The sequence below is a fragment of the Daphnia magna genome, linkage group LG9, assembly GCF_020631705.1.
Source record: "Daphnia magna isolate NIES linkage group LG9, ASM2063170v1.1, whole genome shotgun sequence".
Lineage (NCBI taxonomy): Eukaryota > Metazoa > Arthropoda > Branchiopoda > Diplostraca > Daphniidae > Daphnia > Daphnia magna.
In genome coordinates, this window is record NC_059190.1 from 6,554,897 (window position 1) to 6,573,139 (window position 18,243).

At 39.4% G+C, this 18,243-nt stretch overlaps 1 long non-coding RNA gene across 1 annotated transcript; it reads left to right on the top strand.

Annotated features, from left to right (window-relative positions):
- The first annotated feature begins 13,828 nt into the window (after positions 1-13,828).
- LOC116934931 lies at positions 13,829-14,591 on the top strand. Its single transcript, XR_004401058.2, has 3 exons — positions 13,829-13,914; positions 13,980-14,123; positions 14,179-14,591. It is a non-coding gene; the product is annotated as an uncharacterized LOC116934931 (long non-coding RNA).
- The last annotated feature ends 3,652 nt before the right edge of the window (positions 14,592-18,243 follow it).

An 18,243-nucleotide genomic window follows, 5' to 3' on the forward strand; every position in this document is an offset into this window, starting at 1 on the left:
GGCTATCTTGGAATCAACCCTGAATTGTGGGACTACATAGAGACACAGAGAGGATCGATATTGCCATCTTTCGCAAGAAGTGGAAGACCTATCCATTCACTTGAAGACGGTATCGATGGCCTATCAACAAATATTTCTGGCAGACATTCGCAACCTCACCCTATACCTAGGGGGGCTGCGACTACTGACTCCACTGGAACCACTGACGCCCGAGATCAACCTACTGCTGAGGAAGTTGAACAATTAACCAGGAGCCAGCAGACCGAAGAACGTACAGTTCGCAGAGGAGATCAAACAAACGCTCTCCCAAACCAAAACCCAATGGAAACAACTGCTATCACTGGATATCACGGGACAGATATCACAGCAATCCGTGGCACCACTGCAAGTACCGCCGCTGTCGAGAACCATTCAAACACCGATACCAGTACGACACACCGTCAACCGACCTATTCGGCAACCACACAATCAGCCTACAAATCGACACAACCTTTCCCCGGAACAACGGTCCAGGAGGACAGCAGACGTTGTTGCGAACCTCGATCGCCTACGAGCAGCGTTTCAGCACAGTCTCAGACTTTTCAACAGGGAAATTTAAGATTTCGTTTGCCAGTTCCCAACAATAACATGGCCTACTGTACTTCCCCCACCAGAGCAGCAACAGTCAGAGATTTGGATGATTTTCAAAATAACCAGCATACTTTCTCCCGGTTACAATTACTTCCTTCTTTCACCGGAAGCCCTATTACTCGTTTTGACTCTTGGTTAGAATCATTTGAAAGTATAGTAGATGGGTCGGGATGGTCAGAAGAAAAAAACTATTCAAATGTTACGTGCTAAATTAAGAGACAGAGCTTTTTCCGTCATACAGGCAATTTTAAAGGAACATCCGCATGATTATGAGTCAATTAAAGAAGCATTGCCTGACCACTTTCATGGCGATGAAAATGTTGATTTATATCTTTAAAAGTTTAACAAAGCCAAACGTATGCCAGGTAAAAAAGTGGTTGATTGTGTGCTACGTCTACAGCAAATTTTTAAACGCGCGTATCCGGTAGTTCATTGTGAAAATCGTTTGCAGTTATTCTCATGCAAAAATTTATTGAGGGATTAGAATCCAAATTGCAGGCAAAAGTCAAATGTAAGGAATTTGAAGCCTCAGGCTAGAAGCGTTGAAATCCGATCGCGGAGAACAGGAGGTTATTTGATACATAGACGGGTCACAAGACACCAGCAATGCAGAGCTAAAATAAATCAAGCAGATTTTAATAGACCAAAAGGAAGCTGTGAATAAGGCGGTTGCCAATATTCGCCACGGGGATAAACCTGTCGGGGAAAAGGAAACAGAAAACGAAGAAGTTAAAGACGTACTTAATGAGCTTATCCAAACCGTAAAAAAACTTCAACTAAATAAAAACGACGTCTCTTATCCGACGAACGCATCATACAGCAAGCAAATTTCTTTTCAAACGCCTAATGTTAACCAGTATAGAAATGGTAGGCCACCTCTACCGTGCTTCCCTAACAATAGTGGCAATCGACAATTCTCAAACACACAGAATAGGCCTACAAACGCTACCCCATCATTTCCGAGATCAACTAACGATACCAACAATAGGCCTACACAGCCGTCGATAATTTGCAATTTTTGTGGCTATCGCGGTCACATTCAATCTAATTGTCGTGGTTATCAACGTCAACAACTAGAACAAGCTCAGCCTCCTATATGTTATTCTTGCCGGGACATCGGCCATAAATCTAATAATTGCCCTAAGTTCAGAAGCACCAATAGGCCTAACCTAACAGGTTCCCATCAAAACCAGGGAAACCAGTAGGGATCAACTGTAACTTCGGGTCAGTTGATGAAGAGCCTCATTTTAAATCCCGACAAGTCGCAAAATTAACAAGCACTCCAAGAATTCCATTAAAAATTTTCCAGGTCCCGTTAGAAGCATTATTTGATACAGGCTCGTCTAAAAGTATTATTCACGAGAGATTATTTAATAAATTGCCCCCTAGAGGTCAGGTGATCTACAGTCAGCTTGATTTCGATTTATATGATGTAGGGGAGAAAAAGTTACATACGTTGGGAAAAGTGACTTTGCCCGTTGGATACGGAGAGCCAATTTTACAACAAGAATTTATTATTACAAAGGGTATTTCTGAACATTGTATCCCTGGATTTGACGCAATTCAGAAACACGCATTTAAGCTTGATGGAGAAACTAAGAGCATCTATTTAGCTAGAGATGGGCAAGGCTCATCTTCTGTTTTTAGGGTACCGGAAATGGCAGTCACGACGGTCAAAAAGGCAACGCTATCTCGTCAGACGTCGCTCGTAATTGTAGGCCAGCTAAAGGGTTCATTTCCGTATGTGTTCCCTAACACAGTATTTATATTTACACCAGTAGAAAACTTGCCGGCAGGAGTTTATATTGAAGAATTTATCGAAAAAGTATCGGGAGATGGAACGTATAATATTGTAGTTTAAAAACCATTCGTTAAATCAAGTCAAAATCCCAAGAAACACCAAATTAGGCGTAATTGAAATTATTCATCGTGTCATCGGAAAAATAGCTTTAGACCAACGTGAAGCTAAGCCTAACGAAATAACTGAGCCTATTGTAATTTCAGAAGTCGACACTGAATTTAAAGCACCGCTCTCTAAATTATTAAATGACTTTCACGACTTGTTTGCTTCAAAAGATTCCGAACTAGGGAATACTAATCTTATTAAACACAAAATTGATACCCAAGGACAAGGCCCCATTCGACAACGCCCATATAGAGTAACAAATAACCAAAGAAAATTACTAGAAGACAAAGCACAAGAAATGCTTCAAGCAAATGTAATTCGATATTCGCAGTCCCCATGGGCTTCACCCGTGGTATTAGTAGAGAAAAAGAATGGAGAAATAAGATTTTGCGTCGATTATAAGAAATTAAACGGTATTACAAAGAAAGATTCTTTTCCCATGCCAAGAATTGACGAAACTTTAGATAAATTATATGGAAAACAATTCTTCACGACTCTTGATTTAGCTTCCGGCTATTGATAAATTCAAGTTCATCATCCAGATATCGAAAAAACCGCTTTTGTTGCAGAAAATAACCTTTACGAATTTAAAAGAATGGCATTCGGTTTGTGTAATGCACCAGCCACTTTCCAACGACGAATGAATTATGTACTAAGAGACTTTTGAGGAAGTAAAGCATTAGTATATTTGGAAGATGTCATCATTTTTTCAGACACTTTTGAAAATCACTTACGAGATATCAGAGAAATTTGTACCCTATTAAAAGAAGCAAATTTAAAATTGAAACTTAGCAAATGTCAGTTTACAAAACGTTCCGTAAATTATTTAGGTCATGTCATTTCAACGGACGGTATTAAACCCGATCCTGGTAAAATTGATAAGATAGTGAATTACAAAACGCTAACTTCTGTTGACGAAGTGGGATCATTTCTTGGACTTGCCGGATATTATAGAAAATTTATTAAAAATTTTGGTTGAAAAGCTAAGCCGTTAACTCGATTAACGCATAAAGATCTAAGTAGAAAACCTTTTGCGTGGGGAACGGAGCAACAGGTTGCCTTTGAGAAATTGCGCACTTCTCTGGTAACTCCCCCAGTCATATCTTATCCAAATTTTAACGAAACATTTTTGCTTTTTACCGACGCATGCGATTATGGAATAAGAGCCGTACTGTCTCAAATGCAGCATGGACAAGAGCATCCAATAGTCTACTCTAGTAGACAATTGACAAAAGCCGAAATGAAATACAGTACAACCGAAAAAGAAGCATTAGCCGTAATTGATGAATTAAACATTTCCGACATCATCTCTTGGATAAACCCTTTGAAACTATTAGTGACCATCGTCCTTTGCAATGACTGCAAAATCAGAAAGATAATAATGGTAGATTAGGTAGATGGGCTATACTGTTAGCTGCTTCAAATTATGAATTAAAGTATAGGCTTGGACGTATTCATCAAAATGCTGATTGTATATCACGATTGAAAGTAGCTAGTATACAACCGGTACCAAATAATATTAAATTGATTTGTGAAAAACAGCTAGAAGACGAACTTTGTGTAGCCATTAGAAATTATTTAGAGAAAGGAGAACTCAATGAGGTAAATAGCCAATCTAAACCTGAATGGGCTAAAGAAATTGAATATTTTGAAATTATAGAAGGTACACTTTATCGCCACGAAGTGCCTTCCAAAAATAGTAAGCGTAACGAAATTAATTGTCAAGTAGCGTTGCCCTTATCGCTTCGCCATCTAGTGCTAAAAGAATTACATGACGCACCGATGGGTGGACATTTAACTTTTTATAAAACTTATTTGAAGGTAAAAAATCATTATTATTGGCCTACAATGAGAAAAGATATTTTAGAATATTGTCAAGCCTGTGAAACTTGTATAGCTAACACTTCTTTAATATATAGAGCATTTTTGCATCCCATGAAATTGCTAGAGCTCCTTTCCAAGTAATTGGCATGGACTTTTTAGGCCCTATTACTCCCGCTTCGCCTTATGGAAATAGTTATATTTTAGTTATTACTGATTATTTTAGTCGCTGGGTGGAAGTAGTTGCTCTAAAAGACCAAACTGCCTAAACCACGGCAGAATGTGAATATAAAACAATAATTGTAAGACATGGTATGCCTAAAGCCATTATTTCCGATCGTGGAACGAATTTCACCTCTAAATTGTTCCGGTATTTTTGCAAGAAATTCAAAATTGACCAAAAATTGACAATGGCCTACAATCCCGCTAGTAATGGCGAGACAGAAAGGTTTAATCGGACACTAACCGCGATGTTAAGAAAAGAATTGAAAGACTGAGAACATGCTAATTGGGAAAATTGTTGAAATAGGCAAACCTCATTATTACCGTTTAGTATTACCTGAACTCATTCCTACTGTTTAGCCTTATGTGATGTCCCAACCTCTTAATCTCTTCTTTTGACGTGACAAGTGTGTGACTCCCTCTCTTGACTTTCTGCCACCTACGTGTCAACGTCTCTCTCAACTTATACAATTAAGTATTACATCTTATCTATTCTTGTGTTAAAGGTATGTTCATGAATACAATTGCATAAGTGAAGATCTATATGAAGAATATCCTTGACTTAACTTAACAGGTTATGGGCCCAGTCCACGAACCTACTATCTAAGTCAAGATGGCAAGTTCTATATCAAAAGATATCAATCATATCGTGAAATTTGACGGAAGCAATTTCCCACTTTGGAAGCTTGGTTGCTGGCTGATGCTTGAACAGCACAACCTAATCCCAGTAGTGGATGGAAGCGAAACTCTACCAAATGAGGTAAGACAATTTCAGATTCACAAAATAGTCTGCGAGTTAATAACTCATGTCTCTAATCTTAGACAGTGAACAAAGACGGTGTAGTCACGAACATTGAAGCCATAACGAGCTGGAAGCAAAAGGATGTGCTGGCACGAAACTTCCTCATAGCCACTATCGAGAAACAGCCTCAACGCACACTGTTGAACTGCAAAACAGCATTCGAAATGTGGACCAGACTGACTTCCCAACATCTACAGTGCGCTGCTGAGAACAAACATCTTCTCCAAAAACAGTTCTTTGAATACAAGTACAAACCAGGTCATGACATAATGACTCATATCACAGCTGTTGAGTGCATGGCCAACACACTCAGTGACCTAGATGCACCAGTGTCGGACCTTCAAGTTATGACAAAAATAACGTGTACTCTCCCTCCCAGCTACCGACACTTCATATCAGCTTGGGACAACGTGGCTGAAGCAGACAAAACCATCGCTCTTCTCACATCCAGACTCCTTAAAGAAGAGTGCATGACGAAAATGTACAACAATGGTGACCCTGATCCAAGCGACACAGCTTTCTTCTCGTCGAATTTCCCTCAACAAAACCGTTTCTCTTCAACTGGCTCCAGCAGACGTGGAGCGAGAGGAGTTTCTCGAGGAAGAGGAGGTATGAGAGGAGGCTTCAACCAACGCATGCAGTTCAACCAACCTAGGGATGGTCCTGCACCAAAAAGATCTAGGGTCGAATGCCATTACTGCACAAAACCAGGCCATACAATAGCGGTTTGTCGCAAACGACAAAGAGACGAAGAAGACGCATCGAATAACTCCCACGTAAACAACGAGCAAGCTAATGTGGCTGGTGGCGAACAAGTAGAAGACGACTATAGTTTTCATTCCTCAACATGCTTCAAACCAAGAAGCAACTATGACTGGGTTGCCGACTCAGGAGCAACAAGGCACATGACTGATCAACGGTCAATGCTAACTAACTTCACTCCAATTCAACCTGGTACGCGGAGCGTGAAAGGCATTGGTGGCACCAGTTTGTCTGTCCTAGGGACAGGAAACGTAGAAATATTCGCCCTAATTGATGGCACAGTACACCCCACTGTTATAAAAGAAGTACTCTACGTACCCACACTTGGAGCCAACCTGTACTCGATTGCTGCCGCAACCACAAGTGGGATAGAAGCATACTTTGTTGAAGACGAAGTTATACTCAGTTACGACAACAAGACAACACTTAAAGGACGACGAATCGGAAAAGGACTTTATCATATGGACCTTACTGTCAAACCAAATCAAGAGGAGTCACTTCTAGCTACACGACTAATACCATTGTCGACATGGCACCAACGCCTTGTCCATGCGAACTACAAAACCATCCTGCAAATGGCATCTAAACAACTAGTAAACGAACTCAATCTAGAGGAAGACAGAGAGGTTCTCTCGGCACCATGCCCAGGCTGCGTTTACGGTAAAATGCACAGGTCCCCCTTCCCAGAAGGACGTACACGAGCAAAGGAAATAGGAGAGCTTATACACTCGGACGTATGTGGCCCCATGCAAATAGCCACACCAGCCGGGGCCCGATATTTTGTCCTGTTTAAGGATGATTTCAGCGGATGGACAGTAGTTCACTTCATGAAAAATAAATCTGAAGTTGAATCACTCTTTCAAGCGTTTGTAGCCAGAGTGAAAAATGAGACGAAGAGGAAGGTTCGAGTGTTGCGCTCCGACAACGGAGGAGAATTCCTTGGAAAAACCTTTGCAGACTGGCTGGCCATCAAAGGTATCAAGCATGACACTAGTGCTCCTCATTCTCCAGAGCAAAACGGCGTGGCGGAGCGAAGCAACAGAACCATTATGGAAGCCGCAAGAAGCCTCCTCCACTCTAAAGGCATTCCGCTGAAGCTGTGGGCTGAAGCCGTCAACTGTGCCGTGTACACACTAAATCGTATTCTCTCATGAACGGGAAGTGTCACACCTTACGAGACATGGTACGGAAGCAAGCCTGACATCTCACATCTGAGAATATTTGGATCAAAAATGTACATTCACATTCCGGACGCAAGCCGCCAGAAGCTAGACGCCAAAAGTCTTCAATGCATCTTTATGGGATATTGCGACACATCAAAGGTCTATCGTGGATGGGACCCGGTAACACAAAGAATAAAGATAAGCCGTGACGTCTTATTTGACGAACAACCACATCCTATACCTATGTGGATACTTGAAGACACAGAACAATCAAAGGAAAACCAACAGACTGGCACAGCAAACGTGTTCACATCGAGCCCTATTGATGAGCCTACTCCAATCGTCCCAGACATCGAGTTTCCATCTGAACAACCAACAGAAATTATTCAAGAGGTCCCGTCTACCTGCAATAAAAGCACTCTTGACAACAATCCACCGTTGATCAAAATCCCGATCGAGCCAACACCAGCAGTCATCGAAAGCATCACTGAAATAAAAGAAAAGGATACTCAACTAAACTACGACGTACCACACCGCAGATCAGCTAGAGTTGCAATCTACAACGAAAAAAAGAAGGCTTCACAGGCAATGTTGGTATCTGAAATCTCACTACTAGCTGACCAATTTGAACCAGTTAATTACCAAGAGGCAATTTCATGTGAGGAGGCAACGCTTTGGAAAGCAGCGATAGAAGAGGAATATCTCTCACTCATCAAAAACAGAACATGGATCCTAATGCCGCTCCCCGCTGGACAAAAAACCATCAAAAGCCAGTGGATATTTAAAGTGAAACCAGGCCTCAATGGTGCGCCCCCAAGATACAAGGCGCGACTGGTGGCCAAGGGTTACACCCAACGTCAAGGAATTGACTATGGAGAAACTTATGCCCCAGTAGTAACCTACGACTCCCTCCGTGTCATACTCTCTACGGCTGCGGCGCTGGATCTCGAACTTATCCAACTGGATATTAAAACGGCCTTCTTATACGGACATCTAGAAGAAGAACTGTATCTAGAGCAGCCAGACGGTTTCATAGACCTCGAGAACAAACCAAATGTGTGTCTGCTGAAAAAGTCGATCTATGGACTCAAACAGGCTCCGCGCATGTGGAATCAAGAATTCAACAAATTTCTGGTGAAGTTCGGTTTGACCCGTAGTACAACAGATCGATGTGTCTACTTCCGCCGTCAACAAGAGGAGATTACGTATGTCGCCATCTGGGTTGACGATGGATTGGTATGCAGCAACAACCCAACAACAGTCAACACAATTCTTGAACATCTGAAGAACCACTTTGACATGCGAAAAATGGCAGCAGATCGATTCGTGGGGCTCGAAATCACTAGAAGACGAGAACACCGCAAAATCTTAATCACTCAAACTGATTTCATAACTAAAATCCTGAACAAATTTAAAATGGAGTCATGCCATCCAAAAACCATTCCATCTGATCCGAGTGGCAGACTGACACCAGCTATGGCACCAACCAACGAAGAAGAAGAACTGTCGATGCAAACTACCCCCTATCAAGAAGCCGTCGGTTGCCTTATGTATTTGACGTCCACCACTCGACCAGACATTGCTTTCGCAACCAACCAAGTAGCTAGATTCAGTCACAACCCTGGACCTGCCCACTGGGAAGGAGTCAAACGAATCCTATCGTATTTATCAGGAACCCGCAATTACGGTCTTTGTTTCAGTGGAAGCTCCAGTAGTACACTTACAGGTTTTACAGATGCGGACTATGCTGGAGATGTTGAAACACGACGCTCAACCACTGGATGTGTATTTCTACTCCATGGAGGACCCGTCGCCTGGGGCTGCAAGCGGCAGAAATGCACAAGTCTCTCAACGACCGAATCCGAGTACATTGCGGCCTGCGAATCAACACGAGAAGCTGTCTGGTTAAAACGGTTACTTATTGAACTGGGACTGCAAGAAACGAATCCTATTCCCCTACTCTGCGATAACCAGAGTGCTGTCCGTCTCGTGCGTAATCCGATTCACACCAAACACATTGACATCAAATACCACTACATTCGGGATCAACAGGAAGGAGGAGAAATCAATATCTCGTATGTTGATACCAACAATCAATTGGCTGACATTCTAACCAAACCTTTGGCAGCCGCCCGCTTCAATTGGCTAAGAGAAGAAATCGGGATCAAGAGTTCCAGCTTGTAAAGATTAAGGTTTGAGTGGAAGTGTTGAAATAGGCAAACCTCATTATTACCGTTTAGTATTACCTGAACTCATTCCTACTGTTTAGCCTTATGTGATGTCCCAACCTCTTAATCTCTTCTTTTGACGTGACAAGTGTGTGACTCCCTCTCTTGACTTTCTGCCACCTACGTGTCAACGTCTCTCTCAACTTATACAATTAAGTATTACATCTTATCTATTCTTGTGTTAAAGGTATGTTCATGAATACAATTGCATAAGTGAAGATCTATATGAAGAATATCCTTGACTTAACTTAACAAAAATATGTTAGACGATGTTTTATTCGCTTATCGTAGTTCAGTTCACTCTTCGACACTTGAAACCCCTTATTATTTAGTCCACGGTAGAGACCCTAATATTCCCATTAATGAATTTTTAGACACTTCCCCTCAAACTTTTAAATCTGTATCCGACTATGTAGAAAATTTAGCTGATCGTTTGCGCTATAGCTTTCAGCGAGACCGTGAAGAAAGCGAGAAAGCATGGAATCGTCAGCGTGAGCAATATAATAAACGTTCGAAAGAAGCAAAATATGTCGTAGGAGATAGAGTTTTATTAGATATTCGTGTAGTAAAAGAAGGCGATGGTAGGAAATTCACTTCAAAGTATAAAAGCCCTTATAGAGTTGTAAAAGTACATACCAATAATACAGTAGATATAGCCGATAATTCCTATGTATGCCAGCGTACCCATGTCAATCGTTTGAAACCTTTGTACGAAACAATGCTTTGGAAGACTGAAGATTGTCCATCTATTGATTTCGGAAATCGGATCTAAACGATTCCGCAAATCGATTGCAACTCACAACTGATATTTTCGAAAATGAAATCGGCCCCGACATTGACAATCCAGACGATACCTTTGACAGTGACGCCCTCCCATTTGACACTAATTTTCCGGCTCAAGAAATTGATCAGCGAAAGTTAAGCCAAGAGAACATCGCCGTTTCATCTCATCAAAATACAGAAAATCAGTTGCCATCCACTGAAATCTGCGCTGATGCTACAAGTCAGCGTCATTCCACTCGAATTTCCGATGACAACTCCCCACGCGACAATAACGCGTCTGAAAATCCACCAACAGAGTCCAAGGACGATTTGTCAGCAGAAAACCCGGAACACCAAAATGCTACCGGACGACGCCTGCAAAGAGATCGAAGAAAACCAATTCATTTTACTGATGATATGGTCGAAGGATTTTATTGTAATGATTAAAAAAAAACCTCTATACCATTTATGCTAAGAGGAAAAAACATCTGAGAACAATAATCTCTTGAAAAAAAAAAGCATCTGAGAACAATAATCTCGAAAAAATTATGAAAAATACCAAACAAACAAACAAAGTTAACACGAGTTCTCTCTAAAACAAAATAACAATAAATAAATAAAGAAAAAAAGAAAAAAAAATTAATTGCTATCGCTTTTCATACTTATGCATATGTTGAGATACCGTAAAACAATGTTTCGTGTCCAACAAGTATAAAATAATTCATTATTTCTTCTTGCCGCTGTATTCTTTTGAAATATTTGTATTTGATTTGTTCCCTCTCTAATTAAGCCCATACATAGCATAACTTCCCATATTTCCGTCTTTTACGACAGAAGTAACAGAAATTTATCGAAAACAAATTAGAAAATATTATAATTTATTAGAAGTCCATCTGTTATAATTATTCAGTAGCAAAACTGTAAATTAAACAGTAGCAAAACTGTAAATTAAACAGTAGCAAATAGTAAAAAGAAAAGTCTTGAAAAAAATAAGTAAAATTTTAATAGTAATGTATTCCATTTGAATTTAACAACTCCCACTTCTCTTGGAAATTCGTACACGAACGAAACAGTTGAAATTTTAAAAGTCTCACTATATATTACTTCCCTTCTATGATTTTCTATAGCTTTGCTATCCCTGCAAAGGCTTTTCCCATATACACTACACATATAGCAGCGCCACCGCTAGCGCATTCCATTCTTACACACCATAACATACGCTAAGTTTTCACTTTCCCTTTCGTTTTTTTACTGCAGCTTCCCCGCCACAGCAATATTGAAAATATTTTTAGTCCCATTTTGCCGAAGGCAGCTAGCGCTTTCTCTACTCCCCGTATTCCATTTTTATTTCCCTCCGCTTCTTCCCCCCATTCGCACTTTTCTCCTGCATTGGACTTAGGAAGCAAACGAGATATGCGCACGACCTTCCACGGCAGAAAAATTTTCCGCCGTAAAATTTTGAGACATTTCTTTCTCGTCAGCATTTCCACACGATTGAATATTTTTCAATTCTTTCTTTTTGATAATTAAGCTCACTTTCCCCTTTTTCCAACGATATAAATTTGTTCCAAAAATATTGTATCCTTCTACTATAAAAAACTGTTATATTACGACACCCCCTATTTTTCTATTATTTTGCCGTGGCGTAGACGATGAAAAGCCGACGGGAAATCGTTGACCTTTAAAAAGCCGCCAGATTTTTTTTTTTGTGCTTGGTGTTTTCTCTCTTTTACTTTTACTTTTACTTTCCATTATTTCTTTTTCATATTTGATTTTCTTAGCTTAGTAAACCCACATGATGACTTAGACTAAGTTGGTCAGTATACTGTTCATTTTATTTTTGATTTGTCATTTACCCTAAATTTTCACATGTAGAAATGTCCTCGTTACCATTCCTACTGCTGCAATGCTTTTACGGGTTACACCCATAGGCATTTGAGACAACTGTGTGCGATTGTTCTGAACCGAAGAATATGGGAATTATTAAATTTTCCGATTCAAACTGCGAACTAGCAACAAACCATACCGATACCGTGCAAGTGAAATATACCGTATACAGTGATGAACGTGCCGCGGTAAAATTTCCGGGTTTTATTTGCGCGGAATTGATAAACATTCGCCGTATTACAAAGACCTTTTTCGGCCAATTAGTGATCATGCCGGACAAAATTTCTATTGATACGACGCCATCAGAGTCCCTAGTAGAAATGCTAGTACTATGGATATCCTACGGCCGTTCATTTGTCCCAAGGTGATCTAAACCAAATCTGATGTGAATGGGATGTCCATGCGATATCCATTGAAAGGTCAACTGGAACCAAAAAGTTGTTATCCGAGGAGGCTGAAAATATGACATCCCTTGAACGTTAATGTGGGACTTTACTTGAACGTTAATTTTATGTCCGAAAAATGTCTAAAATGGATGAATTTTGGATATCCCAGTGCTCCATATTTGGGACAAAAAATGAAATAATGCATAAGTGACTGCCCTAGTGGAGTTTTTTGGTGTGGATCTGGTGTGGTGTAAAACACTTATTTCAAACCCTTCATTTATTGTTCAAATTGGGTGTGCTTCACGCAACCGAGGAATTTCAAATGAAAAGCCTCGTTTAACGTATTTCTGAATTTTCGATGTGAAAGCTGCATTTGATACTCTTCGGATCCTCGTGTTACGAAACTATTTTGCCTCATTTTTACTTAGAGTAAAGGTAATTTTTGTAAACCAGATTCAAGAGCATTCCTAACGGGTGCAGGACACTCCTTAATGATATTTTCCCCTCTAGTTGATGGCATTTTTCGGAAGGTGTCTGACACCAATATGAACTTTAGGTAGAACTAGATTTAAGCACCATAAAAATTCATCTAGTTGGTGTTGGGGATTAATTCGGGGAATATTGGTTTCATAATAGTGTCACACACTTACATTTTTTTGTGGTTTCTGCGCCTTTTTAAGTGTGTGTGACACCAGTTTGAAACCGTGGGTAGGCTAGTTAACGAAACAGCATATTAGTTTACTTTTTCTGAGATAAGGACTTAGAAATATTTATCAAAGTGGTTGACATATAGCTTTTAAAATTACATCTATATTCATTTCATATTGGTTTGCCACACTCATATTTTTTATTTCAATTTGTTACCACAGTTTGTAAAGAACATATTGGTTTGACACTGCAATGAAACGCGTCTACATCTTGTTTCATAAATATAGTTTTCCATCCAATGTTTACTGCATTTCAAACCTGTTTCACACACCGGAATAAAAATTCAACTTGTCTGTTTTTCGCCGCAAGGCGCGTAAATTCAAATATACTTTATACTATGTATACACAGAAAACTGAGGGTAAATTAATAAATATGAGACAGAAAGCAATATTTATTTTTAAAAAATGAGTCACAGGCAAATTATATACTGGACAAGTCATATTGTGCTGGCAGACGACGAAATATTGTGGTAGCCATGGATACCAGCAGTAAGAATGCTTTTGCTGTCGCTTATCAATCGTCTTTTGTTATTTGACTTTCCATACCTTATAATTCTCCACGCTGCAAAAGAGCAGACGAACTTGGAAAAAAGACATATCGCGTGGTGATCGCATTTAGTGGTGAATAACGCCGATGGTAAAACTAAGCTGATTAATTTAATATTTCCTGACTAATGTTTAATTATTCCTCGTGAATGTCAGTTGGGAATTCCTGTTGGCGAGTTTGTGTGAATGTCTTGAAAAACAAACAAAAAAGGAAAAATATCAGTCATGGAGCCAATAACAGCTGAAGGCGACGAGGAATCTTTATAAAACAGTAATGCGGGTAGTTCTGGTGCCTTCCAGGTATAATAACTTTATAAATAAAGAACTTTTTGCGAAAATAATGGTACTTTATTAGGTTGGAAGAATACACATGCACTGGAAGGGCATACACAAGTTGGAGGAGACGGGGGGAGAAAGTGTTAATAATGTTACATCTATCAAGTATTACCTCGTAAAAACTGTTGAAAGAGATGAAAACTTCAAAGACATCACTTACTACACTTGTGTTCCAACAACCTGGGTTTCGGAATGCATGCAATTCATGGTATACCCACCAGTTGGGACACAAGCATTAGTTAACTGTTTAAGCCTTTAATTTGTTTTGTCGTTGGTATACTAAGAAGATTCCAATGTTAGGTTTTTACATTGTGACAATTTTTATTTAACATTTCATTGTTATTAGACCTTCTGGACTGCATCAGTCAATCAATTACTTGTTTTGTGCCCTAATGTCATGCTTTTTCATTCAGCAGTACAATAGAAATAAAATACGTGGCAGTAAAAAGCACTTGTCTGTTTACTGAAAATTTCTAGCTTGTTTGCACTCGTAAAAGAGACTGACCAAGATTGTAACTGTGAAAACTGGTATGTTTGAAGGGTTCAAAACCAGTGCGATGCACCAAAAAAATGCAATAGGGTAACACTAGTGGGATCTACCAACAAATTGCATGAGATTTAAACTGGAGAAAATCACCAGTACATGTAAAGGGTTTGATACGGGTTTATGCACCCATTATACAAAAATTTCAGCTGGAAAAGTGCACCAGTTACATATTAGTGTATTACACCGGTTAATATAGTAGGGATAATCAGAGAAGTACACTGGGACAAATTTGAGCTTTATACGGGTATATTTAACTAGAACAATACCGGTGCAAAATAACTATAAAATTTGCGGGTAAAGCTTTATAACTTACACCGGTGTTAAACCCGCCCTATCACGCGAACAAGAGGAGTAACACCAGTGTGTTTCACCAGTGTCACACTTAACACGGGTGAAGCACACTGGTTCAACACGGGATCTGACCCGACAAAACTCCGCTAGGGTGTAATGGGATATCCCAGGGTTGAAAAACTTTTGCGAGTTTAGGATTAGACTGGTTTCGTTTTGTTTGGTCCTCAGCTGGATGTGGCATAGATATCCTGAGTTGTTTTCCCTGCTACGTTCAGCGTCTCACCCTATAGTATCCCATCGAAACCAGTTAAACGAGTTGGGAATTGTTAAGAATTTCTTATTTTCCTGATGAAAATAAGCAAGTGTTCTCTGAAATATTTAAAAGAATCTCTCACAAGTGCTTTCCCCACTGACTGTATATGAATCTTTGCGAGTTTTTTCTTGAAATTAATGAAATTACAATTATAATTTATTGTTTTATTTACAAAAACCTCAAGAGAATAACTACAAGATAATTATTAAATTTTTGGCGACATAACCAGTGGGGAAACAGACCAAAATTCATTTTTATGAATTTTTGTAGGAATACGAAACGCCTTACATTTCACGAACTCAATAGGCCAACACTGTAGAACAGTGGAAACAACATCTACTATATGCTGCTGTAAAGACCCAGATGACAGTGGATACTCATACACGTCTTCATATGTGTTATACAAACTTCCGAGCACCATTACACCGCCACTTATCATTTGCACGAAATTTCTTATTAATATAACAGCATTGTTTTTCAAATATACGCAATGATCGGGAGGTCTTGTGGACAATCTTAGAGAATTGAAATGGTATTTCTTAAATTGTCTCCCAATAATGCCTGTGACCATAGGTCCGTCCAAGTGGTTTGTAGATAAATTTTTTATAGTTGTTCTTAAACCAGTCATACACGGACCATGTTCTAGTTTGGCATCTTCGTCTATGCGCCGGACAGCCTGCTGCAGAGGATAAGCTGAAGACTTACAGCTATGTTTAAGTATTTGAAGCCTGTTCTCAAATTTAAAAGCGCTGGTATTGTCAAGAGAACCATACTCCAAACAGTCTGAGGCCAAATGCTTTAAGTTATGGACATTATAGCTAAGAAATTTTTGCCCGTAGATTAAACGACATTGTTCTACAAACTGCGTAAGCAAAGCCTCTGCATAAATATTGAAATATTTACAAGTAGAATCATTGAAAAGTAGCTTTATTGCTACATGAAGTAAAAGATAGTGATTATACATTTTTTTGGGCAAAATGCTTCTTAAAGCTGTTGGAAAAACATACAGGAAATGGAGCCTATGCTCCGTTGCCTTGAAATGTGGAAATTCGATTAACGTTCTCGTTTTCCTTTGGAAATCTGAAGGAATAAACTGCTTAATGCCTTCGAGATAAACGGACAAACAGTTCAAAAATTCTGCACTAACTCTGGTTGAATCGAATTTTCCAGAAATCCAAGTGCCAAGCAATTTTTTTGTACGCCAAGACAAACCAAGTGTATATAATCAAGTGGTATCTTTTTTACGTGGTCAATCTTCAAATGTTCTATGATTGATCGCCTAGTTTTACTATAATGTTCATCGTCTCTTAGTTTAGCCGTGAGTTCCGGAAAAGTGACTCTACCACCTGCCTTGCCAACAACATTAAAAACATATGTGCCTTTTGTTTCACATTTATGGCAACCAAAGAAGGCAGTATGTGCCTTTACACTGGTGACAAAGCTTCTGGCTGGCGCATCACATACGATACGGTATACTGCAACTTCAAACAATTTATCATGAAAAAATAATCCTTCATTTTCAAGTGCAGTTGCTTCCGCAACAAAGTCGTGTAGGGAATCATTAACTGATTCAGGCTTTCTGTGCCCATGGTAAATTCCAGCGACAACTATATCAATATCTTCTACTGCAAACACATAACATAGAATTGGCCAAAACTGGCTTCCACTACTTTTTGTTAAAGGCAATCCATCTATATTAACTACAAGCATCAATGCATTTGGTATTTTTGAAAACATGGTTTTCTTCAAAACAGAAAGTAAACCTTTCCTTAGTCCCAAATGAATGAAAGCGCCAGGAGCAACTTGTCGGAGTGTGAGCTTTTCTCGGAGAGTTTTCATTAAAGTTTTTCAATTCTTCGGTAAAAATGAAAGTCCAGCATTCTGTCGTAGTACCTGCAAAAGGCTGTCTACGTGAATGTGGGGTGTTCGAGAATGTTTAACCCTGTGTGCTAATTTACCGGTAGCCGATTCATGTGAACAATCTTCTTCAGGAACCAGGTGATTGTCTTCCACTGACGTGTTGCAATCTTCGTCATACGTGGCAATAAGGTTAAAATCGTCCGCTGGTTGTAGGTTTACTTGTTCTTCACTATCATATGAATCGGTAAGGTAAAAATCATCCGCTGGTTGTAGGTTTTCTTGCATAACAACGTCTATGTTATTTCCACGTGTAACCAATAGCTGCTTATTAATAACCTGAGTATCCTTTATCCATTCATTTGAATTTTCTTGTATAATTGGTTGAAATAAACTTGTAGTTGTACGTTTTATTCGGTTGTACATCTGCCGTCGTTTTACGATGTGTTTACGTGTAACGCGTTTAGAAACTCTGCCAGTTTGGTTCTCCATAGATTTTTTAAGGGCAGTAGCTGTTAAAGAATTGTTACGTAACCTCAATGGCACTGCTGCAGTGGATGATGAGATGAGCCAAAGTAACGATGTGAATACTGGTTTTCCTAGTAGTCAAAATGGTTCGGTAGGTATCCAATGAGCTTCTAAATATTCCACGAGTCAACAACACTGATAGCAGATAACATATTCTGTTCACTAAGGAAAAATAGCTATGGTTAAGTGCATGAAAACAACAGACATGCAAACGTGAGCAATATACTTACCAAAAATTAGTAGACTGCCCTGCTGAGCAGAGGTAAGACATCAAATTAACTTTTTTCCCTAAAATGCTGGATAAACATAAAACACGGTTAGACAAATGTGATATTTGCACTAATGACATTAGGTTCTAACCAGGAAAGTAGATTTATCTTATTCCAATGTTTTGAGAAACTAGAAGACGCTTTTTTATGCCAACGCGAGATGAAACTTTCAAGATATAGGCTGTTACTGAGCTGCAACGCTATCTATTACCATTGCCATATGGGAAAGCATATTGTAGAAAAGTTTATCACTAAAGACAATCAATCCCTTAATACAAT